This window comes from Schistocerca piceifrons, chromosome 8, assembly GCF_021461385.2.
Source record: "Schistocerca piceifrons isolate TAMUIC-IGC-003096 chromosome 8, iqSchPice1.1, whole genome shotgun sequence".
NCBI classification, from domain to species: Eukaryota; Metazoa; Arthropoda; class Insecta; order Orthoptera; family Acrididae; genus Schistocerca; species Schistocerca piceifrons.
In genome coordinates this window covers 453,418,497-453,437,481 of record NC_060145.1, presented here as the reverse complement: position 1 = coordinate 453,437,481, position 18,985 = coordinate 453,418,497, and the positions used below count along the sequence as shown (strand labels likewise).

At 50.7% G+C, this 18,985-nt stretch overlaps 11 non-coding genes across 11 annotated transcripts; all 11 read right to left on the bottom strand.

Annotated features, from left to right (window-relative positions):
* Positions 1 to 235: 235 nt before the first annotated feature.
* Positions 236 to 307, bottom strand: Trnae-uuc. The gene has a single exon. It is a non-coding gene; the product is annotated as a tRNA-Glu (tRNA).
* A 1,727-nt stretch (positions 308 to 2,034) lies between these two features.
* Trnae-uuc lies at positions 2,035 to 2,106 on the bottom strand. The gene has a single exon. It is a non-coding gene; the product is annotated as a tRNA-Glu (tRNA).
* Positions 2,107 to 3,835: 1,729 nt separating this feature from the next.
* On the bottom strand, positions 3,836 to 3,907 carry Trnae-uuc. The gene has a single exon. It is a non-coding gene; the product is annotated as a tRNA-Glu (tRNA).
* Positions 3,908 to 5,636: 1,729 nt separating this feature from the next.
* On the bottom strand, positions 5,637 to 5,708 carry Trnae-uuc. The gene has a single exon. It is a non-coding gene; the product is annotated as a tRNA-Glu (tRNA).
* Positions 5,709 to 7,435: 1,727 nt separating this feature from the next.
* On the bottom strand, positions 7,436 to 7,507 carry Trnae-uuc. The gene has a single exon. It is a non-coding gene; the product is annotated as a tRNA-Glu (tRNA).
* Positions 7,508 to 9,236: 1,729 nt separating this feature from the next.
* Positions 9,237 to 9,308, bottom strand: Trnae-uuc. Its single transcript has one exon. It is a non-coding gene; the product is annotated as a tRNA-Glu (tRNA).
* A 1,727-nt stretch (positions 9,309 to 11,035) lies between these two features.
* Trnae-uuc lies at positions 11,036 to 11,107 on the bottom strand. The gene has a single exon. It is a non-coding gene; the product is annotated as a tRNA-Glu (tRNA).
* A 1,727-nt stretch (positions 11,108 to 12,834) lies between these two features.
* Positions 12,835 to 12,906, bottom strand: Trnae-uuc. The gene has a single exon. It is a non-coding gene; the product is annotated as a tRNA-Glu (tRNA).
* Positions 12,907 to 14,633: 1,727 nt separating this feature from the next.
* On the bottom strand, positions 14,634 to 14,705 carry Trnae-uuc. The gene has a single exon. It is a non-coding gene; the product is annotated as a tRNA-Glu (tRNA).
* Positions 14,706 to 16,444: 1,739 nt separating this feature from the next.
* On the bottom strand, positions 16,445 to 16,516 carry Trnae-uuc. The gene has a single exon. It is a non-coding gene; the product is annotated as a tRNA-Glu (tRNA).
* A 1,729-nt stretch (positions 16,517 to 18,245) lies between these two features.
* Positions 18,246 to 18,317, bottom strand: Trnae-uuc. The gene has a single exon. It is a non-coding gene; the product is annotated as a tRNA-Glu (tRNA).
* Positions 18,318 to 18,985: the final 668 nt, after the last annotated feature.

Sequence of the window (18,985 nt, the reverse complement as noted above, 5' to 3'; positions counted from 1 at the left end):
TACTAGCACGACGCTATAGCCCACTGAGCTAACGGGCAATGCAACACTGTCGCATCAGCAGTCCAAAACCGCAATCCCGTCTCCTCTCCCTTCAAAACGGCCCCGCCATTAACGTGAGGATGTATCTCTTTTTCTTGACTTTCTCTCACCTTATACCTGGAACCCAGAGCAGCAGCTCCACGAAGACGAAAAACGGCCGTGAGAAGTTTTCTCATCTCAGCCCCGAAAATTCACGTTCAGGTACCGGGAATCGAACCCGGGCCTCCTGGGTGAAAGCCAGGTATCCTAGCCACTAAACCATACCGGACATACCTCAACGATCCACTACGTGTGTATGCGTCCAGAAATACTTCTCCTCCACGCAACTTTAGGGCCGAATCTGGCGCCAACGCTGAACTCTGTCCGCCACCACGATCCCGCTTACTCACTCCCAAAGCGCGCAAGTCATACTAGGCAAACATCGCTTTCAGTCTCGAGTGCAACTAGCAAAACTGTAATTAGTAATAACTGGAAACAAACACACGTTGACGCAAAGTAGCCTAGGTGGTAATAAACGGCAAATACGGCCTTACCTCGCAAAAGCTATGCTGTGCCTTTCACCGTCGTGGAGAGAAAATGAGATGGCTGAGTTGAGGATAGAACGTACGCCCTTAAGATAATGACACGCGCAGCCCACTGCGCCACCGAGGCATACAGGAATACTCGCCACCGCAGCCTCACTAAGAAGTTCTAATTTCAGAATTGTTTTCCCACCATGCCGTGCATGAAATGGTCGATTTCTCGGCGGAAGTCAATGCTGCGTCTAGTTACAGTGCATCGCCCTGGAAGCAACGTGGCACCGCGTTCCGATGTGCTGGAGGGCAGAGGGCCTGCAGCAGGGTCGCTTGAGCCTCTGGTGGCAGCAGGGGCGGCAACGCACCGCGACACAGGAAGAATGCAGCGCAATGCGGTGGTGGTGTAACGGTCAGCACGGTTTCTTCCCAAGCAGTTAATCCGGGTTCGATTCCTGGCGACCGCAGGAGGATTTGTCATTTTTGCGTAGCGCAATAGTATGTGTTCAAGACCATTCGATCCTCGAAATTGCCACGTGTCGCGGCACAGGTAGTATCTCCTCGTCTCCTGCCTCGTTCCAGCTAAGTGGATTGATTTCACTTCATCGTGTGTCGACTTGGCCCGACTTTGCTCGATTGCCGCTCGCTGCCGCTCGGCGGTGGGGCCGATATGACAGGAGAAGTACGACAATCGGCTGCGAGAAATAAGGTAATCAAGAGTACTTTTCCTTTTCAATACGAAAAGCTAAACTTTCATTTAGAAATTTCGGAAATCTCACTGCTTCGCCACAGTGTTATCTACACATTTGAGAAATTATCTGTTGATTGGTATGGTTCTGTTATTGCCAAAGTCGTCCTTGCACTTTCCTTGCGCTCTTTTTGCAAACAGCCTAGTTAAATTTTGGATCATATGTTCGTTAACGTAATTTAAATTGCTTAGGGAGGCATCATAGCACGTCAACACTGTAGCACAAGTGGAGGAGGGGGGGGTTGAAATGAAAGGGTCCAATAGCACGCACAGTTCCCGGACGATCACCCATCCACTCACTAACCACGCAAACGTCTGCTTAACTTCATTAATCGAAAGTGAGCTGGCCGTTGGCAACCCCTTAGCGAAACGTTCAGACTTCTAGCTGGATGTGCACATCATTTAGAATCTGCCTGGCAGAGTCTCGCAGGGGACAGCATTTCCTATTAGGGGAGAAAATGGAATGGCCCGTGGAGGGATGGAACCCATGACCTACGCGTTACTAGCACGACGCTATAGCCCACTGAGCTAACGGGCAATGCAACACTGTCGCATCAGCAGTCCAAAACCGCAATCCCGTCTCCTCTCCCTTCAAAACGGCCCCGCCATTAACGTGAGGATGTATCTCTTTTTCTTGACTTTCTCTCACCTTATACCTGGAACCCAGAGCAGCAGCTCCACGAAGACGAAAAACGGCCGCGAGAAGTTTTCTCATCTCAGCCCCGAAAATTCACGTTCAGGTACCGGGAATCGAACCCGGGCCTCCTGGGTGAAAGCCAGGTATCCTAGCCACTAAACCATACCGGACATACCTCAACGATCCACTACGTGTGTATGCGTCCAGAAATACTTCTCCTCCACGCAACTTTAGGGCCGAATGTGGCGCCAACGCTGAACTCTGTCCGCCACCACGATCCCGCTTACTCACTCCCAAAGCGCGCAAGTCATACTAGGCAAACATCGCTTTCAGTCTCGAGTGCAACTAGCAAAACTGTAATTAGTAATAACTGGAAACAAACACACGTTGACGCAAAGTAGCCTAGGTGGTAATAAACGGCAAATACGGCCTTACCTCGCAAAAGCTATGCTGTGCCTTTCACCGTCGTGGAGAGAAAATGAGATGGCTGAGTTGAGGATAGAACGTACGCCCTTAAGATAATGACACGCGCAGCCCACTGCGCCACCGAGGCATACAGGAATACTCGCCACCGCAGCCTCACTAAGAAGTTCTAATTTCAGAATTGTTTTCCCACCATGCCGTGCATGAAATGGTCGATTTCTCGGCGGAAGTCAATGCTGCGTCTAGTTACAGTGCATCGCCCTGGAAGCAACGTGGCACCGCGTTCCGATGTGCTGGAGGGCAGAGGGCCTGCAGCAGGGTCGCTTGAGCCTCTGGTGGCAGCAGGGGCGGCAACGCACCGCGACACAGGAAGAATGCAGCGCAATGCGGTGGTGGTGTAACGGTCAGCATGGTTTCTTCCCAAGCAGTTAATCCGGGTTCGATTCCTGGCGACCGCAGGAGGATTTGTCATTTTTGCGTAGCGCAATAGTATGTGTTCAAGACCATTCGATCCTCGAAATTGCCACGTGTCGCGGCACAGGTAGTATCTCCTCGTCTCCTGCCTCGTTCCAGCTAAGTGGATTGATTTCACTTCATCGTGTGTCGACTTGGCCCGACTTTGCTCGACTGCCGCTCGCTGCCGCTCGGCGGTGGGGCCGATATGACAGGAGAAGTACGACAATCGGCTGCGAGAAATAAGGTAATCAAGAGTACTTTTCCTTTTCAATACGAAAAACTAAACTTTCATTTACAAATTTCGGAAATCTCACTGCTTCGCCACAGTGTTATCTACACATTTGAGAAATTATCTGTTGATTCGTACGGTTCTGTTATTGCCAAAGTCGTTCTTGCACTTTCCTTGCGCTCTTTTTGCTAACAGCCTAGTTAAATTTTGGATCATATGTTCGTTAACGTAATTTAAATTGCTTAGGGAGGCATCATAGCACGTCAACACTGTAGCACAAGAGGAGGAGGGGGGGGGGTTGAAATGAAAGGGTCCAATAGCACGCACAGTTCCCGGACGATCACCCATCCACTCACTAACCACGCAAACGTCTGCTTAACTTCATTAATCGAAAGTGAGCTGGCCGTTGGCAACCCCTTAGCGAAACGTTCAGACTTCTAGCTGGATGTGCACATCATTTAGAATCTGCCTGGCAGAGTCTCGCAGGAGACAGCATTTCCTATTAGGGGAGAAAATGGAATGGCCCGTGGAGGGATGGAACCCATGACCTACGCGTTACTAGCACGACGCTATAGCCCACTGAGCTAACGGGCAATGCAACACTGTCGCATCAGCAGTCCAAAACCGCAATCCCGTCTCCTCTCCCTTCAAAACGGCCCCGCCATTAACGTGAGGATGTATCTCTTTTTCTTGACTTTCTCTCACCTTATACCTGGAACCCAGAGCAGCAGCTCCACGAAGACGAAAAACGGCCGTGAGAAGTTTTCTCATCTCAGCCCCGAAAATTCACGTTCAGGTACCGGGAATCGAACCCGGGCCTCCTGGGTGAAAGCCAGGTATCCTAGCCACTAAACCATACCGGACATACCTCAACGATCCACTACGTGTGTATGCGTCCAGAAATACTTCTCCTCCACGCAACTTTAGGGCCGAATGTGGCGCCAACGCTGAACTCTGTCCGCCACCACGATCCCGCTTACTCACTCCCAAAGCGCGCAAGTCATACTAGGCAAACATCGCTTTCAGTCTCGAGTGCAACTAGCAAAACTGTAATTAGTAATAACTGGAAACAAACACACGTTGACGCAAAGTAGCCTAGGTGGTAATAAACGGCAAATACGGCCTTACCTCGCAAAAGCTATGCTGTGCCTTTCACCGTCGTGGAGAGAAAATGAGATGGCTGAGTTGAGGATAGAACGTACGCCCTTAAGATAATGACACGCGCAGCCCACTGCGCCACCGAGGCATACAGGAATACTCGCCACCGCAGCCTCACTAAGAAGTTCTAATTTCAGAATTGTTTTCCCACCATGCCGTGCATGAAATGGTCGATTTCTCGGCGGAAGTCAATGCTGCGTCTAGTTACAGTGCATCGCCCTGGAAGCAACGTGGCACCGCGTTCCGATGTGCTGGAGGGCAGAGGGCCTGCAGCAGGGTCGCTTGAGCCTCTGGTGGCAGCAGGGGCGGCAACGCACCGCGACACAGGAAGAATGCAGCGCAATGCGGTGGTGGTGTAACGGTCAGCATGGTTTCTTCCCAAGCAGTTAATCCGGGTTCGATTCCTGGCGACCGCAGGAGGATTTGTCATTTTTGCGTAGCGCAATAGTATGTGTTCAAGACCATTCGATCCTCGAAATTGCCACGTGTCGCGGCACAGGTAGTATCTCCTCGTCTCCTGCCTCGTTCCAGCTAAGTGGATTGATTTCACTTCATCGTGTGTCGACTTGGCCCGACTTTGCTCGATTGCCGCTCGCTGCCGCTCGGCGGTGGGGCCGATATGACAGGAGAAGTACGACAATCGGCTGCGAGAAATAAGGTAATCAAGAGTACTTTTCCTTTTCAATACGAAAAGCTAAACTTTCATTTACAAATTTCGGAAATCTCACTGCTTCGCCACAGTGTTATCTACACATTTGAGAAATTATCTGTTGATTCGTACGGTTCTGTTATTGCCAAAGTCGTTCTTGCACTTTCCTTGCGCTCTTTTTGCAAACAGCCTAGTTAAATTTTGGATCATATGTTCGTTAACGTAATTTAAATTGCTTAGGGAGGCATCATAGCACGTCAACACTGTAGCACAAGAGGAGGAGGGGGGGGGGTTGAAATGAAAGGGTCCAATAGCACGCACAGTTCCCGGACGATCACCCATCCACTCACTAACCACGCAAACGTCTGCTTAACTTCATTAATCGAAAGTGAGCTGGCCGTTGGCAACCCCTTAGCGAAACGTTCAGACTTCTAGCTGGATGTGCACATCATTTAGAATCTGCCTGGCAGAGTCTCGCAGGAGACAGCATTTCCTATTAGGGGAGAAAATGGAATGGCCCGTGGAGGGATGGAACCCATGACCTACGCGTTACTAGCACGACGCTATAGCCCACTGAGCTAACGGGCAATGCAACACTGTCGCATCAGCAGTCCAAAACCGCAATCCCGTCTCCTCTCCCTTCAAAACGGCCCCGCCATTAACGTGAGGATGTATCTCTTTTTCTTGACTTTCTCTCACCTTATACCTGGAACCCAGAGCAGCAGCTCCACGAAGACGAAAAACGGCCGTGAGAAGTTTTCTCATCTCAGCCCCGAAAATTCACGTTCAGGTACCGGGAATCGAACCCGGGCCTCCTGGGTGAAAGCCAGGTATCCTAGCCACTAAACCATACCGGACATACCTCAACGATCCACTACGTGTGTATGCGTCCAGAAATACTTCTCCTCCACGCAACTTTAGGGCCGAATGTGGCGCCAACGCTGAACTCTGTCCGCCACCACGATCCCGCTTACTCACTCCCAAAGCGCGCAAGTCATACTAGGCAAACATCGCTTTCAGTCTCGAGTGCAACTAGCAAAACTGTAATTAGTAATAACTGGAAACAAACACACGTTGACGCAAAGTAGCCTAGGTGGTAATAAACGGCAAATACGGCCTTACCTCGCAAAAGCTATGCTGTGCCTTTCACCGTCGTGGAGAGAAAATGAGATGGCTGAGTTGAGGATAGAACGTACGCCCTTAAGATAATGACACGCGCAGCCCACTGCGCCACCGAGGCATACAGGAATACTCGCCACCGCAGCCTCACTAAGAAGTTCTAATTTCAGAATTGTTTTCCCACCATGCCGTGCATGAAATGGTCGATTTCTCGGCGGAAGTCAATGCTGCGTCTAGTTACAGTGCATCGCCCTGGAAGCAACGTGGCACCGCGTTCCGATGTGCTGGAGGGCAGAGGGCCTGCAGCAGGGTCGCTTGAGCCTCTGGTGGCAGCAGGGGCGGCAACGCACCGCGACACAGGAAGAATGCAGCGCAATGCGGTGGTGGTGTAACGGTCAGCATGGTTTCTTCCCAAGCAGTTAATCCGGGTTCGATTCCTGGCGACCGCAGGAGGATTTGTCATTTTTGCGTAGCGCAATAGTATGTGTTCAAGACCATTCGATCCTCGAAATTGCCACGTGTCGCGGCACAGGTAGTATCTCCTCGTCTCCTGCCTCGTTCCAGCTAAGTGGATTGATTTCACTTCATCGTGTGTCGACTTGGCCCGACTTTGCTCGATTGCCGCTCGCTGCCGCTCGGCGGTGGGGCCGATATGACAGGAGAAGTACGACAATCGGCTGCGAGAAATAAGGTAATCAAGAGTACTTTTCCTTTTCAATACGAAAAGCTAAACTTTCATTTAGAAATTTCGGAAAACTCACTGCTTCGCCACAGTGTTATCTACACATTTGAGAAATTATCTGTTGATTCGTACGGTTCTGTTATTGCCAAAGTCGTCCTTGCACTTTCCTTGCGCTCTTTTTGCAAACAGCCTAGTTAAATTTTGGATCATATGTTCGTTAACGTAATTTAAATTGCTTAGGGAGGCATCATAGCACGTCAACACTGTAGCACAAGAGGAGGAGGGGGGGGTTGAAATGAAAGGGTCCAATAGCACGCACAGTTCCCGGACGATCACCCATCCACTCACTAACCACGCAAACGTCTGCTTAACTTCATTAATCGAAAGTGAGCTGGCCGTTGGCAACCCCTTAGCGAAACGTTCAGACTTCTAGCTGGATGTGCACATCATTTAGAATCTGCCTGGCAGAGTCTCGCAGGGGACAGCATTTCCTATTAGGGGAGAAAATGGAATGGCCCGTGGAGGGATGGAACCCATGACCTACGCGTTACTAGCACGACGCTATAGCCCACTGAGCTAACGGGCAATGCAACACTGTCGCATCAGCAGTCCAAAACCGCAATCCCGTCTCCTCTCCCTTCAAAACGGCCACGCCATTAACGTGAGGATGTATCTCTTTTTCTTGACTTTCTCTCACCTTATACCTGGAACCCAGAGCAGCAGCTCCACGAAGACGAAAAACGGCCGTGAGAAGTTTTCTCATCTCAGCCCCGAAAATTCACGTTCAGGTACCGGGAATCGAACCCGGGCCTCCTGGGTGAAAGCCAGGTATCCTAGCCACTAAACCATACCGGACATACCTCAACGATCCACTACGTGTGTATGCGTCCAGAAATACTTCTCCTCCACGCAACTTTAGGGCCGAATCTGGCGCCAACGCTGAACTCTGTCCGCCACCACGATCCCGCTTACTCACTCCCAAAGCGCGCAAGTCATACTAGGCAAACATCGCTTTCAGTCTCGAGTGCAACTAGCAAAACTGTAATTAGTAATAACTGGAAACAAACACACGTTGACGCAAAGTAGCCTAGGTGGTAATAAACGGCAAATACGGCCTTACCTCGCAAAAGCTATGCTGTGCCTTTCACCGTCGTGGAGAGAAAATGAGATGGCTGAGTTGAGGATAGAACGTACGCCCTTAAGATAATGACACGCGCAGCCCACTGCGCCACCGAGGCATACAGGAATACTCGCCACCGCAGCCTCACTAAGAAGTTCTAATTTCAGAATTGTTTTCCCACCATGCCGTGCATGAAATGGTCGATTTCTCGGCGGAAGTCAATGCTGCGTCTAGTTACAGTGCATCGCCCTGGAAGCAACGTGGCACCGCGTTCCGATGTGCTGGAGGGCAGAGGGCCTGCAGCAGGGTCGCTTGAGCCTCTGGTGGCAGCAGGGGCGGCAACGCACCGCGACACAGGAAGAATGCAGCGCAATGCGGTGGTGGTGTAACGGTCAGCATGGTTTCTTCCCAAGCAGTTAATCCGGGTTCGATTCCTGGCGACCGCAGGAGGATTTGTCATTTTTGCGTAGCGCAATAGTATGTGTTCAAGACCATTCGATCCTCGAAATTGCCACGTGTCGCGGCACAGGTAGTATCTCCTCGTCTCCTGCCTCGTTCCAGCTAAGTGGATTGATTTCACTTCATCGTGTGTCGACTTGGCCCGACTTTGCTCGACTGCCGCTCGCTGCCGCTCGGCGGTGGGGCCGATATGACAGGAGAAGTACGACAATCGGCTGCGAGAAATAAGGTAATCAAGAGTACATTTCCTTTTCAAACGAAAAGCTAAACTTTCATTTACAAATTTCGGAAATCTCACTGCTTCGCCACAGTGTTATCTACACATTTGAGAAATTATCTGTTGATTCGTACGGTTCTGTTATTGCCAAAGTCGTTCTTGCACTTTCCTTGCGCTCTTTTTGCAAACAGCCTAGTTAAATTTTGGATCATATGTTCGTTAACGTAATTTAAATTGCTTAGGGAGGCATCATAGCACGTCAACACTGTAGCACAAGAGGAGGAGGGGGGGGGGGTTGAAATGAAAGGGTCCAATAGCACGCACAGTTCCCGGACGATCACCCATCCACTCACTAACCACGCAAACGTCTGCTTAACTTCATTAATCGAAAGTGAGCTGGCCGTTGGCAACCCCTTAGCGAAACGTTCAGACTTCTAGCTGGATGTGCACATCATTTAGAATCTGCCTGGCAGAGTCTCGCAGGAGACAGCATTTCCTATTAGGGGAGAAAATGGAATGGCCCGTGGAGGGATGGAACCCATGACCTACGCGTTACTAGCACGACGCTATAGCCCACTGAGCTAACGGGCAATGCAACACTGTCGCATCAGCAGTCCAAAACCGCAAAACCGTCTCCTCTCCCTTCAAAACGGCCCCGCCATTAACGTGAGGATGTATCTCTTTTTCTTGACTTTCTCTCACCTTATACCTGGAATCCAGAGCAGCAGCTCCACGAAGACGAAAAACGGCCGTGAGAAGTTTTCTCATCTCAGCCCCGAAAATTCACGTTCAGGTACCGGGAATCGAACCCGGGCCTCCTGGGTGAAAGCCAGGTATCCTAGCCACTAAACCATACCGGACATACCTCAACGATCCACTACGTGTGTATGCGTCCAGAAATACTTCTCCTCCACGCAACTTTAGGGCCGAATGTGGCGCCAACGCTGAACTCTGTCCGCCACCACGATCCCGCTTACTCACTCCCAAAGCGCGCAAGTCATACTAGGCAAACATCGCTTTCAGTCTCGAGTGCAACTAGCAAAACTGTAATTAGTAATAACTGGAAACAAACACACGTTGACGCAAAGTAGCCTAGGTGGTAATAAACGGCAAATACGGCCTTACCTCGCAAAAGCTATGCTGTGCCTTTCACCGTCGTGGAGAGAAAATGAGATGGCTGAGTTGAGGATAGAACGTACGCCCTTAAGATAATGACACGCGCAGCCCACTGCGCCACCGAGGCATACAGGAATACTCGCCACCGCAGCCTCACTAAGAAGTTCTAATTTCAGAATTGTTTTCCCACCATGCCGTGCATGAAATGGTCGATTTCTCGGCGGAAGTCAATGCTGCGTCTAGTTACAGTGCATCGCCCTGGAAGCAACGTGGCACCGCGTTCCGATGTGCTGGAGGGCAGAGGGCCTGCAGCAGGGTCGCTTGAGCCTCTGGTGGCAGCAGGGGCGGCAACGCACCGCGACACAGGAAGAATGCAGCGCAATGCGGTGGTGGTGTAACGGTCAGCATGGTTTCTTCCCAAGCAGTTAATCCGGGTTCGATTCCTGGCGACCGCAGGAGGATTTGTCATTTTTGCGTAGCGCAATAGTATGTGTTCAAGACCATTCGATCCTCGAAATTGCCACGTGTCGCGGCACAGGTAGTATCTCCTCGTCTCCTGCCTCGTTCCAGCTAAGTGGATTGATTTCACTTCATCGTGTGTCGACTTGGCCCGACTTTGCTCGATTGCCGCTCGCTGCCGCTCGGCGGTGGGGCCGATATGACAGGAGAAGTACGACAATCGGCTGCGAGAAATAAGGTAATCAAGAGTACTTTTCCTTTTCAATACGAAAAGCTAAACTTTCATTTAGAAATTTCGGAAATCTCACTGCTTCGCCACAGTGTTATCTACACATTTGAGAAATTATCTGTTGATTGGTATGGTTCTGTTATTGCCAAAGTCGTCCTTGCACTTTCCTTGCGCTCTTTTTGCAAACAGCCTAGTTAAATTTTGGATCATATGTTCGTTAACGTAATTTAAATTGCTTAGGGAGGCATCATAGCACGTCAACACTGTAGCACAAGAGGAGGAGGGGGGGGTTGAAATGAAAGGGTCCAATAGCACGCACAGTTCCCGGACGATCACCCATCCACTCACTAACCACGCAAACGTCTGCTTAACTTCATTAATCGAAAGTGAGCTGGCCGTTGGCAACCCCTTAGCGAAACGTTCAGACTTCTAGCTGGATGTGCACATCATTTAGAATCTGCCTGGCAGAGTCTCGCAGGGGACAGCATTTCCTATTAGGGGAGAAAATGGAATGGCCCGTGGAGGGATGGAACCCATGACCTACGCGTTACTAGCACGACGCTATAGCCCACTGAGCTAACGGGCAATGCAACACTGTCGCATCAGCAGTCCAAAACCGCAATCCCGTCTCCTCTCCCTTCAAAACGGCCCCGCCATTAACGTGAGGATGTATCTCTTTTTCTTGACTTTCTCTCACCTTATACCTGGAACCCAGAGCAGCAGCTCCACGAAGACGAAAAACGGCCGTGAGAAGTTTTCTCATCTCAGCCCCGAAAATTCACGTTCAGGTACCGGGAATCGAACCCGGGCCTCCTGGGTGAAAGCCAGGTATCCTAGCCACTAAACCATACCGGACATACCTCAACGATCCACTACGTGTGTATGCGTCCAGAAATACTTCTCCTCCACGCAACTTTAGGGCCGAATGTGGCGCCAACGCTGAACTCTGTCCGCCACCACGATCCCGCTTACTCACTCCCAAAGCGCGCAAGTCATACTAGGCAAACATCGCTTTCAGTCTCGAGTGCAACTAGCAAAACTGTAATTAGTAATAACTGGAAACAAACACACGTTGACGCAAAGTAGCCTAGGTGGTAATAAACGGCAAATACGGCCTTACCTCGCAAAAGCTATGCTGTGCCTTTCACCGTCGTGGAGAGAAAATGAGATGGCTGAGTTGAGGATAGAACGTACGCCCTTAAGATAATGACACGCGCAGCCCACTGCGCCACCGAGGCATACAGGAATACTCGCCACCGCAGCCTCACTAAGAAGTTCTAATTTCAGAATTGTTTTCCCACCATGCCGTGCATGAAATGGTCGATTTCTCGGCGGAAGTCAATGCTGCGTCTAGTTACAGTGCATCGCCCTGGAAGCAACGTGGCACCGCGTTCCGATGTGCTGGAGGGCAGAGGGCCTGCAGCAGGGTCGCTTGAGCCTCTGGTGGCAGCAGGGGCGGCAACGCACCGCGACACAGGAAGAATGCAGCGCAATGCGGTGGTGGTGTAACGGTCAGCATGGTTGCTTCCCAAGCAGTTAATCCGGGTTCGATTCCTGGCGACCGCAGGAGGATTTGTCATTTTTGCGTAGCGCAATAGTATGTGTTCAAGACCATTCGATCCTCGAAATTGCCACGTGTCGCGGCACAGGTAGTATCTCCTCGTCTCCTGCCTCGTTCCAGCTAAGTGGATTGATTTCACTTCATCGTGTGTCGACTTGGCCCGACTTTGCTCGATTGCCGCTCGCTGCCGCTCGGCGGTGGGGCCGATATGACAGGAGAAGTACGACAATCGGCTGCGAGAAATAAGGTAATCAAGAGTACTTTTCCTTTTCAATACGAAAAGCTAAACTTTCATTTAGAAATTTCGGAAATCTCACTGCTTCGCCACAGTGTTATCTACACATTTGAGAAATTATCTGTTGATTGGTATGGTTCTGTTATTGCCAAAGTCGTCCTTGCACTTTCCTTGCGCTCTTTTTGCAAACAGCCTAGTTAAATTTTGGATCATATGTTCGTTAACGTAATTTAAATTGCTTAGGGAGGCATCATAGCACGTCAACACTGTAGCACAAGAGGAGGAGGGGGGGGTTGAAATGAAAGGGTCCAATAGCACGCACAGTTCCCGGACGATCACCCATCCACTCACTAACCACGCAAACGTCTGCTTAACTTCATTAATCGAAAGTGAGCTGGCCGTTGGCAACCCCTTAGCGAAACGTTCAGACTTCTAGCTGGATGTGCACATCATTTAGAATCTGCCTGGCAGAGTCTCGCAGGGGACAGCATTTCCTATTAGGGGAGAAAATGGAATGGCCCGTGGAGGGATGGAACCCATGACCTACGCGTTACTAGCACGACGCTATAGCCCACTGAGCTAACGGGCAATGCAACACTGTCGCATCAGCAGTCCAAAACCGCAATCCCGTCTCCTCTCCCTTCAAAACGGCCCCGCCATTAACGTGAGGATGTATCTCTTTTTCTTGACTTTCTCTCACCTTATACCTGGAACCCAGAGCAGCAGCTCCACGAAGACGAAAAACGGCCGTGAGAAGTTTTCTCATCTCAGCCCCGAAAATTCACGTTCAGGTACCGGGAATCGAACCCGGGCCTCCTGGGTGAAAGCCAGGTATCCTAGCCACTAAACCATACCGGACATACCTCAACGATCCACTACGTGTGTATGCGTCCAGAAATACTTCTCCTCCACGCAACTTTAGGGCCGAATGTGGCGCCAACGCTGAACTCTGTCCGCCACCACGATCCCGCTTACTCACTCCCAAAGCGCGCAAGTCATACTAGGCAAACATCGCTTTCAGTCTCGAGTGCAACTAGCAAAACTGTAATTAGTAATAACTGGAAACAAACACACGTTGACGCAAAGTAGCCTAGGTGGTAATAAACGGCAAATACGGCCTTACCTCGCAAAAGCTATGCTGTGCCTTTCACCGTCGTGGAGAGAAAATGAGATGGCTGAGTTGAGGATAGAACGTACGCCCTTAAGATAATGACACGCGCAGCCCACTGCGCCACCGAGGCATACAGGAATACTCGCCACCGCAGCCTCACTAAGAAGTTCTAATTTCAGAATTGTTTTCCCACCATGCCGTGCATGAAATGGTCGATTTCTCGGCGGAAGTCAATGCTGCGTCTAGTTACAGTGCATCGCCCTGGAAGCAACGTGGCACCGCGTTCCGATGTGCTGGAGGGCAGAGGGCCTGCAGCAGGGTCGCTTGAGCCTCTGGTGGCAGCAGGGGCGGCAACGCACCGCGACACAGGAAGAATGCAGCGCAATGCGGTGGTGGTGTAACGGTCAGCATGGTTTCTTCCCAAGCAGTTAATCCGGGTTCGATTCCTGGCGACCGCAGGAGGATTTGTCATTTTTGCGTAGCGCAATAGTATGTGTTCAAGACCATTCGATCCTCGAAATTGCCACGTGTCGCGGCACAGGTAGTATCTCCTCGTCTCCTGCCTCGTTCCAGCTAAGTGGATTGATTTCACTTCATCGTGTGTCGACTTGGCCCGACTTTGCTCGACTGCCGCTCGCTGCCGCTCGGCGGTGGGGCCGATATGACAGGAGAAGTACGACAATCGGCTGCGAGAAATAAGGTAATCAAGAGTACATTTCCTTTTCAATACGAAAAGCTAAACTTTCATTTACAAATTTCGGAAATATCACTGCTTCGCCACAGTGTTATCTACACATTTGAGAAATTATCTGTTGATTCGTACGGTTCTGTTATTGCCAAAGTCGTTCTTGCACTTTCCTTGCGCTCTTTTTGCAAACAGCCTAGTTAAATTTTGGATCATATGTTCGTTAACGTAATTTAAATTGCTTAGGGAGGCATCATAGCACGTCAACACTGTAGCACAAGAGGAGGAGGGGGGGGTTGAAATGAAAGGGTCCAACAGCACGCACAGTTCCCGGACGATCACCCATCCACTCACTAACCACGCAAACGTCTGCTTAACTTCATTAATCGAAAGTGAGCTGGCCGTTGGCAACCCCTTAGCGAAACGTTCAGACTTCTAGCTGGATGTGCACATCATTTAGAATCTGCCTGGCAGAGTCTCGCAGGGGACAGCATTTCCTATTAGGGGAGAAAATGGAATGGCCCGTGGAGGGATGGAACCCATGACCTACGCGTTACTAGCACGACGCTATAGCCCACTGAGCTAACGGGCAATGCAACACTGTCGCATCAGCAGTCCAAAACCGCAATCCCGTCTCCTCTCCCTTCAAAACGGCCCCGCCATTAACGTGAGGATGTATCTCTTTTTCTTGACTTTCTCTCACCTTATACCTGGAACCCAGAGCAGCAGCTCCACGAAGACGAAAAACGGCCGTGAGAAGTTTTCTCATCTCAGCCCCGAAAATTCACGTTCAGGTACCGGGAATCGAACCCGGGCCTCCTGGGTGAAAGCCAGGTATCCTAGCCACTAAACCATACCGGACATACCTCAACGATCCACTACGTGTGTATGCGTCCAGAAATACTTCTCCTCCACGCAACTTTAGGGCCGAATGTGGCGCCAACGCTGAACTCTGTCCGCCACCACGATCCCGCTTACTCACTCCCAAAGCGCGCAAGTCATACTAGGCAAACATCGCTTTCAGTCTCGAGTGCAACTAGCAAAACTGTAATTAGTAATAACTGGAAACAAACACACGTTGACGCAAAGTAGCCTAGGTGGTAATAAACGGCAAATACGGCCTTACCTCGCAAAAGCTATGCTGTGCCTTTCACCGTCGTGGAGAGAAAATGAGATGGCTGAGTTGAGGATAGAACGTACGCCCTTAAGATAATGACACGCGCAGCCCACTGCGCCACCGAGGCATACAGGAATACTCGCCACCGCAGCCTCACTAAGAAGTTCTAATTTCAGAATTGTTTTCCCACCATGCCGTGCATGAAATGGTCGATTTCTCGGCGGAAGTCAATGCTGCGTCTAGTTACAGTGCATCGCCCTGGAAGCAACGTGGCACCGCGTTCCGATGTGCTGGAGGGTGGAGGGCAGAGGGCCTGCAGCAGGGTCGCTTGAGCCTCTGGTGGCAGCAGGGGCGGCAACGCACCGCGACACAGGAAGAATGCAGCGCAATGCGGTGGTGGTGTAACGGTCAGCATGGTTTCTTCCCAAGCAGTTAATCCGGGTTCGATTCCTGGCGACCGCAGGAGGATTTGTCATTTTTGCGTAGCGCAATAGTATGTGTTCAAGACCATTCGATCCTCGAAATTGCCACGTGTCGCGGCACAGGTAGTATCTCCTCGTCTCCTGCCTCGTTCCAGCTAAGTGGATTGATTTCACTTCATCGTGTGTCGACTTGGCCCGACTTTGCTCGACTGCCGCTCGCTGCCGCTCGGCGGTGGGGCCGATATAACAGGAGAAGTACGACAATCGGCTGCGAGAAATAAGGTAATCAAGAGTACATTTCCTTTTCAATACGAAAAGCTAAACTTTCATTTACAAATTTCGGAAATCTCACTGCTTCGCCACAGTGTTATCTACACATTTGAGAAATTATCTGTTGATTCGTACGGTTCTGTTATTGCCAAAGTCGTTCTTGCACTTTCCTTGCGCTCTTTTTGCAAACAGCCTAGTTAAATTTTGGATCATATGTTCGTTAACGTAATTTAAATTGCTTAGGGAGGCATCATAGCACGTCAACACTGTAGCACAAGAGGAGGAGGGGGGGGGGGGGTTGAAATGAAAGGGTCCAATAGCACGCACAGTTCCCGGACGATCACCCATCCACTCACTAACCACGCAAACGTCTGCTTAACTTCATTAATCGAAAGTGAGCTGGCCGTTGGCAACCCCTTAGCGAAACGTTCAGACTTCTAGCTGGATGTGCACATCATTTAGAATCTGCCTGGCAGAGTCTCGCAGGAGACAGCATTTCCTATTAGGGGAGAAAATGGAATGGCCCGTGGAGGGATGGAACCCATGACCTACGCGTTACTAGCACGACGCTATAGCCCACTGAGCTAACGGGCAATGCAACACTGTCGCATCAGCAGTCCAAAACCGCAAAACCGTCTCCTCTCCCTTCAAAACGGCCCCGCCATTAACGTGAGGATGTATCTCTTTTTCTTGACTTTCTCTCACCTTATACCTGGAATCCAGAGCAGCAGCTCCACGAAGACGAAAAACGGCCGTGAGAAGTTTTCTCATCTCAGCCCCGAAAATTCACGTTCAGGTACCGGGAATCGAACCCGGGCCTCCTGGGTGAAAGCCAGGTATCCTAGCCACTAAACCATACCGGACATACCTCAACGATCCACTACGTGTGTATGCGTCCAGAAATACTTCTCCTCCACGCAACTTTAGGGCCGAATGTGGCGCCAACGCTGAACTCTGTCCGCCACCACGATCCCGCTTACTCACTCCCAAAGCGCGCAAGTCATACTAGGCAAACATCGCTTTCAGTCTCGAGTGCAACTAGCAAAACTGTAATTAGTAATAACTGGAAACAAACACACGTTGACGCAAAGTAGCCTAGGTGGTAATAAACGGCAAATACGGCCTTACCTCGCAAAAGCTATGCTGTGCCTTTCACCGTCGTGGAGAGAAAATGAGATGGCTGAGTTGAGGATAGAACGTACGCCCTTAAGATAATGACACGCGCAGCCCACTGCGCCACCGAGGCATACAGGAATACTCGCCACCGCAGCCTCACTAAGAAGTTCTAATTTCAGAATTGTTTTCCCACCATGCCGTGCATGAAATGGTCGATTTCTCGGCGGAAGTCAATGCTGCGTCTAGTTACAGTGCATCGCCCTGGAAGCAACGTGGCACCGCGTTCCGATGTGCTGGAGGGCAGAGGGCCTGCAGCAGGGTCGCTTGAGCCTCTGGTGGCAGCAGGGGCGGCAACGCACCGCGACACAGGAAGAATGCAGCGCAATGCGGTGGTGGTGTAACGGTCAGCATGGTTTCTTCCCAAGCAGTTAATCCGGGTTCGATTCCTGGCGACCGCAGGAGGATTTGTCATTTTTGCGTAGCGCAATAGTATGTGTTCAAGACCATTCGATCCTCGAAATTGCCACGTGTCGCGGCACAGGTAGTATCTCCTCGTCTCCTGCCTCGTTCCAGCTAAGTGGATTGATTTCACTTCATCGTGTGTCGACTTGGCCCGACTTTGCTCGACTGCCGCTCGCTGCCGCTCGGCGGTGGGGCCGATATGACAGGAGAAGTACGACAATCGGCTGCGAGAAATAAGGTAATCAAGAGTACATTTCCTTTTCAATACGAAAAGCTAAACTTTCATTTACAAATTTCGGAAATCTCACTGCTTCGCCACAGTGTTATCTACACATTTGAGAAATTATCTGTTGATTCGTACGGTTCTGTTATTGCCAAAGTCGTTCTTGCACTTTCCTTGCGCTCTTTTTGCAAACAGCCTAGTTAAATTTTGGATCATATGTTCGTTAACGTAATTTAAATTGCTTAGGGAGGCATCATAGCACGTCAACACTGTAGCACAAGAGGAGGAGGGGGGGGGGTTGAAATGAAAGGGTCCAATAGCACGCACAGTTCCCGGACGATCACCCATCCACTCACTAACCACGCAAACGTCTGCTTAACTTCATTAATCGAAAGTGAGCTGGCCGTTGGCAACCCCTTAGCGAAACGTTCAGACTTCTAGCTGGATGTGCACATCATTTAGAATCTGCCTGGCAGAGTCTCGCAGGAGACAGCATTTCCTATTAGGGGAGAAAATGGAATGGCCCGTGGAGGGATGGAACCCATGACCTACGCGTTACTAGCACGACGCTATAGCCCACTGAGCTAACGGGCAATGCAACACTGTCGCATCAGCAGTCCAAAACCGCAAAACCGTCTCCTCTCCCTTCAAAACGGCCACGCCATTAACGTGAGGATGTATCTCTTTTTCTTGACTTTCTCTCACCTTATACCTGGAACCCAGAGCAGCAGCTCCACGAAGACGAAAAACGGCCGTGAGAAGTTTTCTCATCTCAGCCCCGAAAATTCACGTTCAGGTACCGGGAATCGAACCCGGGCCTCCTGGGTGAAAGCCAGGTATCCTAGCCACTAAACCATACCGGACATACCTCAACGATCCACTACGTGTGTATGCGTCCAGAAATACTTCTCCTCCACGCAACTTTAGGGCCGAATCTGGCGCCAACGCTGAACTCTGTCCGCCACCACGATCCCGCTTACTCACTCCCAAAGCGCGCAAGTCATACTAGGCAAACATCGCTTTCAGTCTCGAGTGCAACTAGCAAAACTGTAATTAGTAATAACTGGAAACAAACACACGTTGACGCAAAGTAGCCTAGGTGGTAATAAACGGCAAATACGGCCTTACCTCGCAAAAGCTATGCTGTGCCTTTCACCGTCGTGGAGAGAAAATGAGATGGCTGAGTTGAGGATAGAACGTACGCCCTTAAGATAATGACACGCGCAGCCCACTGCGCCACCGAGGCATACAGGAATACTCGCCACCGCAGCCTCACTAAGAAGTTCTAATTTCAGAATTGTTTTCCCACCATGCCGTGCATGAAATGGTCGATTTCTCGGCGGAAGTCAATGCTGCGTCTAGTTACAGTGCATCGCCCTGGAAGCAACGTGGCACCGCGTTCCGATGTGCTGGAGGGCAGAGGGCCTGCAGCAGGGTCGCTTGAGCCTCTGGTGGCAGCAGGGGCGGCAACGCACCGCGACACAGGAAGAATGCAGCGCAATGCGGTGGTGGTGTAACGGTCAGCATGGTT